The following is a 12,277-nucleotide window of genomic DNA, read 5'->3' on the forward strand; positions in this document are numbered from 1 at the left end:
GACGCCACATGTCACAGCGCCGGGCTGTTTAACCCTCTTTTGGGGCTTAACGGCAAGAAAATATTCATAGAAACCTAGAATCTGCCGGCAGATCGGCCCCCGTCTAGTCTGCCCGTTTCTCCTGCTGTAACGACTCAAATCTTAATCAGTCGTTGGTCTCGTCTTAGATTCAGGAGCCGTATGTCTATCCCATGCATGTTTAATACCCTCACTGTATTACCCTCTACCACTTCTGCTGGGAGGCTGTCCCACTTATCTACTACCCTCTCAGTAAAGTAAAACTTCCTTCCATTCACTCTAAGCTTCTGACCCTCTAGTTTTAGACTATGGCCTCTTTTTCTAACATTTATTATAGCTCTATCCCTTTAAATATTTAACCATCAGACAGTAGAATGAATCAGAACTCGTGAAGGTCAATACAGGAAAGATTTAGCCGAGACTTTCTGATCTCTGCCGTGAAGAAGCCCAAAACTGACACTCCGGCCCCTGCGGACAGCCTGGCATATCAATCAGCGATTTAGAGGAACGTTAAAACCTTGGCCGAAGTACGGTCCATAATCTGCAAAGATATATAGATAGAAAAACAGGACTTCTACGGCCCGGGACTGGGGACGCTGCTATAGATTTGTAACGATACAAGAGCGCCCCCTAGTGCTGCTTTAGAGCAGATCAAGCGAGAAAAGAAAGCGCCTCAGGAACAAGGGGGTTATACGAGGCTGCAGAATGACCACAGGGTCTCAGGGGCAGATTCTGGGGGTCACACAGTCTGGAGCCGACTCCTTCCAACCCCCCCCCCCCCGTGGCCATATACAAGACAAGAGTGCGTATCCCTGCTTGAATGCAGGTGACTCGATTAAATGTATCTTTAAATGTTACCATGAGCACCACGACCAGCGAGCCACTACATAGAATCTCCACTATGGGCCCATTTCAAGTCACTGCCAAATCCCAGGATGCACTGTACTTTTATCGTGGGAATTGACCTCGGATCTTTGTGACCTTCTCCCACTAACCGATGTCACGGAGCCAATGCATTCACCGAGGTAGGAGGACACATAAGATTCTGATGTTACTTCTTCAGGTGTAACCTGAGAGGTCTTGAAAGCTTTTGGGGCTCTATGAAGGTGAGATGTCCCCTCGACGGCCATTAGAACCGGAGTGCGCTGTAATCATTCTTTTATTTTTACAAATCCATATTTTTCTTGAAAGTTTATATCACTGACCTCTCCGCTGTCGTTTGCATTGCAGGGTATAAAGTCGTCACGAGATGAGGAAGCGGTTTTGATGCAGAAAGTGTCGAGGAATCGATGTAGTAAATTAGAAAGAAACCAACTTCTCTCCTATCAAAGTATTTTTGACACTTCGGTCCACTTACAAAGTGTAAAGGGTTAAAAAGCTGGGAGCCCCAGAGTCTGCTCATTATTTTAAATGCCCAAATATGGACACTTATAATGGTGGGCGTGGTTGGGGGCGGGGTCATCCCAAGACCTTTTGATCTATTAATAGCTACTTATGTATCAGAGTAAGGCATGCAGCTGAAGAATAAAGTTTCCTGCTGTTTCTATACACATTTTCGGGGCTTTTAGGGCTGTAGAACCCCTTGATACCCTTCTCCAGTCTTACAAAATAAAAGTATGCCCCCCCCCAAAAAAAAAACCCCAAACATCTGAATTGTGTTAAAAGAAATGTGACACATTTTAAGCCAAATTTATGATTTATTAAAAATTACAAATTATATTTTGTGCTTACAGAATCACGAATCACACATTGTGGGTTACGAACGATTAACCCATACATTCCCAGACACTTCTGAAAGCGGCAGAACAGGAGGATCTTATTATTTTGTTAAGAATCTGTATTTTGGACAGATCTTGGCAGTCACACTTCCCATCTCTAGATGAACTACAACTCCCACAATCCTTAGCCAGTGGGGATCATGGAAGTTGTAGTTCCAAAAAAAAAAAAACCACGCACTAAAGTATGAAATACAGGGGTACTTTCCGTCTGTTAAAGGGACAGATTAATGTCCCCGACACCCCCACTAGTGAAGAATGCACCTCCTGCATGCCATTTAACTGGGGGGGTGGGGAAAGGGGGCAAATGGCTTTGAGGGGTTCTGTAGATTATTATATACTTCCCAGCATATGTCCCTTCAGCGCTCCCGTATCGTGTGATCTCTTAAAACATTAAAAAGGGACACCCATCATGCGAAGCACTTGTGAGGTAGAGCTGAAATCTGCTGTGTAACCAGGTGATTCGCTTCACAGGGTATTATCTCGGGGGGGCGTTACAGAGACCCTCGCTGCCCGCTCCTGCGGAGTGCGAAGTGTTAATAAGCATGGCGGATTCAGCCTCGGCCGCTCTGGGTACGACGGACTTCTATGCTTTGTAGGGTAATAAGAAAAGCCATCGCTCGTTGGCTGAAGAAACGGCCAAATCGACAACCCAAGAAGAATTATGATCACAACAGCATGTACAAAGAATGGAATCACCTGAGTTCAAGCAGGTCTATAGCCAACATTCATCCATTTAAATTAAAATAAAATAAACTGTGGTCCCGGCGGCCTCGGGTGTGAGATCGCTGCAGCCCCCCGGAGCAGAGGCCGACAGTTCTGACCCTCGAGACCCCAGCGGACCGTGAAACGTAACCATTGAAATTACAAGCGTGCAGCAGCAGAAAGCCCCGGACCCCATCGCTGCCCGACGCGTGATCCTCATCGCCCCAGACGTCCAGAAAAGGCTTTATCTCGGGGCAATTCATCCGGCGTCAGACTACGCAGCGGTCCAAGCGATCTTTACATTCTCCCGGTCTTTACTGTCGCTTCGCGCTCCCGTCGACTTTGTCTGAGCCGGCAGAAGGAGAAAAGATTGCGTTATTATTTCAGACACACCTTTTCTGTGTCATGTGACAATTAAGCGTCCCCGGCAAAATTATTTCTCGGGAGGGTTTTGGGGCATTTAATAGTATTACGGATATTGTTTCAAACGCTACATTTAGTAACAAAAGTGTTACAGTCAGCAGCGCAGGCGGAACAGGGACCTTTGAGTGGCTGCCGACGCTCTTGCCTGGAATTCTACAGTCCAAGACCAAAGTGAACTAAATGAAGGTGCTGACTTAGGATATCCCTGAACCTGCGCGACCCTAGGAGGAAGGGACAAAGGCTGATGGCAGGTGTTTAACCTTTAGCTACTCTAAAGATACGCGCAGAATGAGGTTTTATTGGCTCATTGAACCCAATAATCTCCAAGAGCTAAATAGTTGGAGAGTTCTGTAGTCTTAAGGTCAAGAACATGAACCTTCTCAGAAGGCATCCAAAAGATCTACCCCCCCCCCCTCATACCGGGGCGACAGGATCTGCACCAGCTTGATGGCTCTTGGATCCATTAAGAAGTGGAATGGCACCCATACACCCATGGGTTGAAAGCCATACTTGACCCATACATTGTGTTCCCAGGCGTGCAGATGCCCCTTCACAGCGCACCCGAATGTGTCACATAGGTGTTCCCGCTTGTGCCAGACAGAGGCAAGTTACCTTTGGGAACGAATTTCAGCGAGCTGCTGAATATTCAGAAGCGGGATTGCCCCTTCTTCGGCCCGTCGTTTAGGAATTCATGGCCCAGTCCATTCCCACACTTCCCGCAGGAGACCTAGGGGAGGAAGCAGCACCGAGGTGATCATACATCTAGAACCGGACCTCGATCGAGGCGTGCTTTCCAGGAGACGACAACGTATATAAAAAGCAAGTTCAATCTTTAGTGGGATGACCCCTAACATTTAGACACCCGGGCAGACTACAAGATAATCCAATCTACTGGACATCGAATGCAGAAGACATCATAACCCATACGTACGCCATTGGCTTTTAAGCCGATAAGGCTTTTAAGTTGATACAGTGGGGTAGGTTTGACCTCTCCCGGGACCCGTAGGAGAAAGTGGAGGTATCTCACCTTCAGGGCGTTCGGGCGCTCCACGTATTTTGACAAGCTGTCTTCGTGGACGGGTTCTGAGAAAGCCGGCCACGGAGAAGAATGCTCAAATTTGGTTCGGCTGGAGAAGAGCTCATAGCCGCACTTGGAGCACACATATATTCCTGGAACAGAGAAAGCTTCAATCAACTTCATAGCCACGTTAATCACGTCTTAATGCCAGCAAGGCCACCACTAGCCACCGGCCAGGATCAAGACGCCCAGCTCGGTGGCAGATCTCACAGTATAAAGCTCCGTGTGCAACAAATCAGGGAGTCCTTAATCATAAATACCCATAAAAACACAAATTCAACACAAAAATCCAGAGCCTCGTTGGCTATTTTTCAGCATATAGTCTAGAAAATGCCACCCAGCAGCACAACACTCAACACTACTATCCGCCCCTCCCCCCAGCACTTACTGTCTTAACTGTACCCCCATTTTGATAGCAGGTGGGTGTCTGGGGTCCCCTGTAGGAGATTATGGAACCCCCAATTGATGAGGCAGGAGGAGGAACCTCAGGGGTCACTGATGGTGAAGTGGAGAAGACTGAGGACCTGGTGCCGCCTAAGACCAGAATCCCTTTTTCTTATAATTCTGTAACCCCCAATTCTCTGTAGAACCCCGAGAAAGCGGCGGGGGCTTCCTACGCGAACAAGATCATCGATAATATGGAAGGAAGAAGCGACGATCTCAGGACCTGCGCAGGTTTGGCCAAAAATTATGCAATTGGAATGTTATCGGGAAAAAGTAACCAGGGCTAAAGTGTGTTAATGCGTTACTACGGGTGATATAACCTGAACACGTTCCTTTCATTCTATAACTTTATAATTCTAAAAGGTTGTGTTTGAAATCATATTAGTGGACCCGCATCTTGTTAGTATTCATTTATTAACGTAATGACATCATAACCCGCAGAGCTGTATAATGTATTCCTGTCTGATGTAAGAGCGAACTTCCTGCTCCTAACCGGCTGTTACAAAACAAGCAGCCGCCGGCGGGCGTTACACAACCCTATAAACACGTTACGTAACGGCTTTACAAACTCCGAGAACATCACTGGCACAAACACTTCGCACGTTAACGATAAAAGTGCAGGATTGGGGGACACACCGAGTACAAGCACTGTTCCTGGAAAGCAAGGCAGTTGGCAGGTATGAGCGGCAGCTCTTGCCAAACTCTGGTTGTGAGCTGTTTTGGGAGCACTGATTCCCTGCCACCCCGGGCCAGGGGCCAAAATACTGACAAATATAGCAATTCTGGTGGAAAATGATTAAAAATGTGAAGCCATCACCATGGCAATGGGTCTGACGCTCATGCTGACAGCCCCACGCTCAGAACTTTGATTTCTTTGGCCCGTGGATATATCTCGGTTACCCTCATCACACAAACAAACTCATCCACGCACTAAAGGAACATTTGTGGCACTGATTGCAACACCCATCATGCTCAGACTTCCCATTTGCATGATGGGAGTTGTAGTGTATAACCCTTTCAGTGTCTCCAGCTCACACAGACCATCACACTCTCGGTATTACCGTTCTGGAAGTGATCCTTATAGACCTCCCCGCCAAAGAACGAGCAGAAAGACATGGCGCTGCGACACTGGCTACAACTGACCCTCGCCGGCCACCACTCCGCACCGACTGACCCAGCAGGAGACTTCAGCGAGTTCTAAATATTACGCAGTAAAGCCTGGGGACAACTGGCAGGAGGGGCAAGGAGCTCCAAACACCAAGAGACACAAATACATGTCCATGTCATCTGTCTCCAAATACAGAGAACATTCTGGCGGAGCGTTTGCCGTAAAACCCAACTATTTTTTGTTCCATTGCACGCCATGCAATTGCCAAAAAGCCTTTGTCAAATATTTCAGACTCTTAGCATTTAGAAATTCTAACTCAAATGTTTAGATCTCTAGTGAGTGGTGTGGAATTACAGAATTGCGTCATATGATCCCCGCCCTATTTCTCACGTCCTGTCATAGCAGCCATGTTGGAAGGGGAAAAGAATGTGGAAAAGTAGTTATTAGTTCATATTCGATGCTTTGATATTAATTAAGCCCCTATTGTCAGGTAATTTCAGCTGCTGCATTTAGTTTTATTTATGTGCATTATTATATAACACATTGCATCACCTTCCCTAGGGTTTTTTTACAAAGATATCTGCGCCTCTGAGCCTTCCCGTTAGTTATCACTTAATATAGCGCCTCAATATCTCTCAATCAAATAACGCGTTGCCAGGAATTCCCATTTATATTCATGGCTCGATGGGCCAATCTTGCTTGTATTCTTGCATCACACGCTGAGAATTATGAACAAATAGGTAATTCCACCACAAAGTTTGAAAACCGTCTTATCACCATAGCAACAAGTGGACCGGTCTAATGGACAGAAACATTATACCGGTTGTTATAGTAATAAGATAACTTTTCAAAGTCACCATAAGAGCCGATGAAATGTTCCCCCAAGATGGCGGGAATCATTTTTTAATGACCTATCCCCCATTGAGTTGGCCAATAAATCAGCCACAAGGTGACAAAATATTGTGTTTTGTATATATCAAGATAGATAGGCAACCAATAAAAATAATTAACAAATATAATATCTCATTCTCCTCCACATTTGACAGTTTAATTTATAAAGCCGTTTCCTGCTGTTTCTATACACATTATCGGGGCTTTTAGGGCTGTAGAACCCTGCGATCCCCTCATACCCAGCAAACATTCTGACCTCCTAGAAAAGAGGGGCATCTGGGGGGGTAGAGGGGCATCAGTGGAGAAAAGAGGGAAACAGGGACTTGCACTCTTAAAGTAGGACACTTGGGAGGTATGCTATTGTGTTATTCCAGTCCCCATCAGTGTGTGGTCCGGGGTTATACACATTTTAAGCTATAGATTTTAAGCTATGACTCCATACTTTTATTGCTTTATTCTTCTCCCATCAGCCTTCACCAAAGCCAGAGATCCTGAAAATTCCAATGTAACCCCTGGGCGGGGGGGGGGGGGGGTGTCTGGCGTTATCTCTGGGTCTTTACCTTAAACCTAAAGGCTTAGTTGATGAGTTTGGTCGCCATCTCACGGCTCGGACTGTTTCTGTAAATGCCGCTGTGCATTAAGATCAGAGACCCCGACGACTCCAGCCTCTCAATCCCTTTCAGTCTGTAAATCCGGATTAATCGTTCCAATTTCTAACGTAAGATCCTAAAAAACCTCCTCGGTCTCTCCTCTTACTTATTTTTCACACTTCTTCAACTTACCTTAGTGCGTGTAAATAAAGATGTCTGTGTAACTGTGTTACTGTATGGATGTGTATGTCAGCATATGTGTGTGTAAGTATGTTAGTGCATATAGGTATGTTACTGTATTTTTGTGTAGGTATGTTATTGCATGTGTGTGTGTAAGTATGTTAGTGTGTGTAGGTATGTTTTTGCATGTGTGTGTATGTTAGTATGTTCAGATAAGTATGTTAGTGTGTGTAGGTATGCTACTGTATGTGTGTAAGTATGTTAGTGTGTGTAGGTATGTTACTGTATGGCTGTGTATGTTAGTATGTTCAGATAAGTATGTTAGTGTGTAGGTTTATTACTGTAGGTGTAAGTATGATAGTGTGTGTGCATATCAGTACGTGTGTGTAGGTATATCACCGTATGTGCTGCTATGTGTGTGCAAGTATGTTACTGTGTGTGTTAGTAGGTGTGTGTTTGCATAAATATGTCAGCATGTGTGAAAATATGTTACAGTATGCGTTACTATGTTTGTGTGTGTGTTAGTATGTTAGTGTGTTTAAATACGTTACTGTATGTGTTTATTGGTATGTTGTACTGTATGCGTTAGTATGTGAGTGTGTATATTAGTATGTGTGTATGTTAGTATGTTTATGCGTATAGGTGTGTTACTGTGTGTAGGTATGTTACAGTATGCATTATTATGTTAGTGTGTGTAAATATGTTACTGTACATGTTTGTTAGTATGTTACTGTGTGTGTCTGTGTATAGGAGGAATGTGGGGGCCCCGGCATTTTTACTCGCGCCACTGCATTGGCCCCACCTCTAACCCCCCCCCCCAACCACTCCTCTGTACTGCCCTCCAAATAAAGTGTCCCAATTCAGAGGCCTGAGGACCCTCCTGTGCATTTGTGGGACCGGACACATTAACTTCTTGTTCTCATGATCTGTATGATTATTCCTCCCCATTAAACTAGGCTGAGGTTAAGAGAGAACGGTCCAGAACAGGAAACTGTAATCGTGCCACGTTAAGACGCAGATCTCAGCTTAAATTGGGGCTAACGTTAAAAATAAAAACCCGCAAACCAATTATACTGATTAACAAACAAAAAGCACGTAGTTTTAGTAAATTAATTCCCTTAATAATAATGAATATTATTAGTATTATTAATATTATTGAACGAATGCTAAAAGCTGCGACTGCGACATTTTCCTTTTAAACTAAAGGGAAACTGACATTTGGAATTCTGACACACAGAGCCGCAAACCCATTCTCTCTCTCTCTCTCTCGTCCCTTAACCAAAAATAATGTTTGTATTTTTTAATGTAGAGTATAAAATACACATTTCTGATACATACCATAATGGCCACTTTAATCATAAAACAAACCTCAACCCATTGTACAGCGCCGCAGAATATGATGGTGCTATATCAATCCATAAATAATAATATTAATAACCTTGTACATTTGTAAAATAAATAAAGATTGGACTACGCGCCTCCTTTACAGGGTTAATAAAATCCGGCTACTCAGCGTCCTCCGGCTCTAGGTTTACGTGGAATGCAGGCATGTCCTTACAGAACATTAAAAATTCAAGACTAGATCATCTTGGCTCAGACCCTGAATCCGCTGACCCGCAGAAGCGTCTTCGGCATCCGGAAAGGAAAGATAAACCGTCTGAAACCAGATCACCAAATCTTAGAAGCTGGAAGTCAAAAGAGCGGAGTTGGACAAAAGGACACGGCTTCTCAGGGGCCGGCGGCTGGTGCCAGAGCGGACGCTTCGGACTGGTGGCCGCCGTCAGGAAACGATTCTAATTCTTGGGTCTGAAATGTAACTTATGGCTTTTATCGTCTTAATCGGAAAATGGAGACCTTCTCATCGGATGCCAAAATATTACGGGGCTTGTTATATGCAAAAACATCATGATCTCAGTAATGTGCCCGGACCACGTACTAAAATGATGCATTATATACCTAGTGTCCCTGTTCATGTTGGCTAGTCCCTCTTTGGACCCCGAATCCCTGTTCTTTTTTTGTCCCCTGTTGTCCTTCTTTCCTAACCTTATGCCCCACTTTCCCCCTATTATGTCCCCTCTTTCCTCCCCTGATGCCCCTCTTTCCTCCTCTGATGCCCCTCTTTTCTAGGAACTCAGAATGTTTGCTGGGTATGAGGGGATCGCAGGGTTCTACAGCCCTAAAAGCCCCGATAATGTGTATAGAAACAGCAGGAAATTAATTAAAATGTGAAAATAAAAAGTGTTCTTCACCTAAATGTCCTCTGCCAAGGAACTAAGGAAGGAGCTGTGGAGAGTGCAGCCTCGGAAGGTGAAGAATGGAGATCTGGTCTTCACTGTGGCCCTTCCATTGTTTTTTTTTACCATTTTGTACACAACGAGCGTGCGCGTTTAATTCACTCTGCTGTCTGACATTGAGATTTATCAGCGATGTGGTCAGCTGAGCTAATAATAAGCGCATGTCAAGGATGAGAGATAACGTTGTCAGGACAAGCTGAAGACCAAGCTGAAGACCAAGCTGAAGACCAAGCTGAAGACCAAGCGGGTATAATTACTAAACTGTGGCAAGACGTTTTAATGCATCAATTTACCGACATCACTCGGCAATCTGTAGATCCGGCCCTAACGAGCGTCTCCTGCGAGAAGTCCTCGTCCTGTCTTAATGTCTAGATAAACCAGTAGGACACCGTTCTAGAAACCACCCCATGTTACTCTTCATGGCCTCCTGAGATCTTCCAGAAGGACCTCGGTGGGGTTGTACCTTCACGATACATCCGGAAGACGGGGAAGTAAATGTTCTTCTCACCTGCTAATTTACAGTATGGCAAATATCCCTCGTAGTACCCTCTAAGCTACTGACACCCATGATGGCTGCCCCTGTAGAAAGCCCCCCCAATGAAGCAGCTCTGGACACTGAACCCCAAGTTACGAGTTACAACCAGGACCTAAGACGTCTTCGCTAAGTCCAAGTTTACAGGAATAATAATACGTATCCATATTTAATAAACAAAGAAGAACACTTTACAAGCAATGGAATCGCTTGGTTATCTTGGTAACATTGTATCTCAGGTGGGACCTCTAACCCCTTGAGGTGGCCATCGGGCTTATGCCCTTTGGCCATAAGTCTCATGTTTTATGTTTATATCTCTGCGGGTTTAGATTAGAGATCTGGGAATTTGTTCTCATAAAATAAGATTGTGCAGGGCGATGCGGTATTAATGAAAATGTAATGAAAAATGATAAAGGGGGTCTCCACGGAGCTGCAAAGAGGGGGTTTGAGGGGGTTTGCGATGCAAGTTTTAGGTGGGAGGGTTCAGAACTGCAGAGCATGGAGGTTTCCGTACAGTTCTGCATTAACACAGAGATTACGGAGCGCAGATCGCAGCTCAGGTTTGTACCGTCCTCTCGGGTGCTTGTGTCTCTCGGTCGAAAGGCTTGCTGTGCGTGTAATTTAGTGGCCGGGGGAGCTGGGTGTAGGTTCGGGGAGGCAGTGGGCATGCAGCAGCTGCTGTCAGACGGGGGCCGCTCCAGTCTGATCCCTGCGCTTGCTGCATTCGGCTCAGCCTGTCTGGCTGCTACAGAGAAAATCTGCAGGAACCCAGGAGCCGGCTGCCGGCTGCCAGCCTGGAAAGCACTCACCCCGACTGCAAGGGTCCCAGGGCATCCCGACCGCTTTCTAACCTGGTAAGTACCTTTTTTTTTTTTTTTTTTTTAGGATGCTCATTATAATTTCCACTGGTAATCCTAAAATCTGCGGCGAGAGGGGCCACGCATCCTAAGGACTTGCTAGAGGAAGCTGCGACCTGTCTTAAGGGCACTTACTGTAGTGTAGGGGGCATGGGGGTCATCCTACAAAACATGAAGATCAAACCCCAACCTTTGGCTTCGCAGCAACGCATAGAGCTATAGGATCCGGACAAGTCCTCCAGAACCGAAGGTAAAAGAGGGTACAGGGAGAAAGCCTCTGTGTTAAAGTAGCTTGAGGACCCACCTGGGCATGCAAATGGTTAAATTTCAGGTAGCCCGCTTAGTACGTGACCTCCATGCGGACCTCACGGGGCATTTATTTCAACGTGAGATCGACGGATGTGGTGGGAGGACACCCGAGTCCTGTTTAAACGGAGCCGATCAATCGCTAATTCATTATAATGAAAGAAATTCCGTGCCGCTGATTGCTGTTCGATACACGGGTTAACCCTTTGCATGCTGGGGGGGGGTGGCGGCGGCATTTCAAGGGCACTGCACATTCCTACCTAAAAACACGTAGCCAGAGCGTTGTCATTTTCACTAAAACTGTTAGCCTAGAGAGCTTGCAATTAATTGGAATGTCTGTTACAAAGATATCATTGGCAGTAACCCATTCAGTGCCAGCGGTAAGTAACGATCTGTAGCGTTACTCGCAGAAAGAAGGGTTTAATAAATATTGTGATTAAGTTATTATGGTATAGATTTGTGGTAGTTCTAGATCTGGGCTGCACGGCTCTACAGCGATACAAAGTATTACCAGACTCTGCTTAAAGGTGACCCTACAGTCCATTTTTCTTGTATAATACCCATAAAAAATATTTATTGCTAACTGCCAGGCAGAAAGAGAAGCGCTAGGAAGGATTTTTAGGATAAGACAATTACAGGGAATATTTTCTGTTGAATAATTACAAATTACCAAAGCTATCTACGAAAGCTTCTTTCTTGTGAAAGATTAATTAACACTCATCAGGTCTCATCTTTGTTTCTAGGAAACATAGAATTTGCCGGCAGATAAAACACATTCGTTGTATTAACCTCTACCACTTCTGCTGGGAGGCAGTTCCACTTATCCGCCACCCTTTCAGTAAAGTGAAACTTCCGTACATTCCATCTAAGCCTCTGGTCCACTTTAAGTATTTAAATGTCTCTTTTCCATCTCCTTTTCACTTCTCTCTCCCAAGCCGTACGTACTGAGATCCCTAAGTCCTTCCTGGTCACTCTCTCCAATTTAGTAGCTCTTCTCTGATGTCTCCCCAATAGGTCAATGTCCTTCTTCTGGAGATGGGGTCTCTTGTTCTTGAAGATGTAACAGACTGAATCAG

General features: G+C 45.2%; 1 pseudogene; it reads right to left on the reverse strand.

Annotated features, from left to right (window-relative positions):
• Positions 1 to 2,812: 2,812 nt before the first annotated feature.
• On the reverse strand, positions 2,813 to 5,559 carry LOC149285792 (methionine-R-sulfoxide reductase B1-like; annotated as a pseudogene).
• Positions 5,560 to 12,277: the final 6,718 nt, after the last annotated feature.

The sequence above is a fragment of the Sceloporus occidentalis genome, unplaced genomic scaffold, assembly GCF_023333645.1.
Source record: "Sceloporus occidentalis isolate IW3139 unplaced genomic scaffold, rSceOcc1.0.p SCAF_76, whole genome shotgun sequence".
Classification (NCBI taxonomy): Eukaryota; Metazoa; Chordata; class Lepidosauria; order Squamata; family Phrynosomatidae; genus Sceloporus; species Sceloporus occidentalis.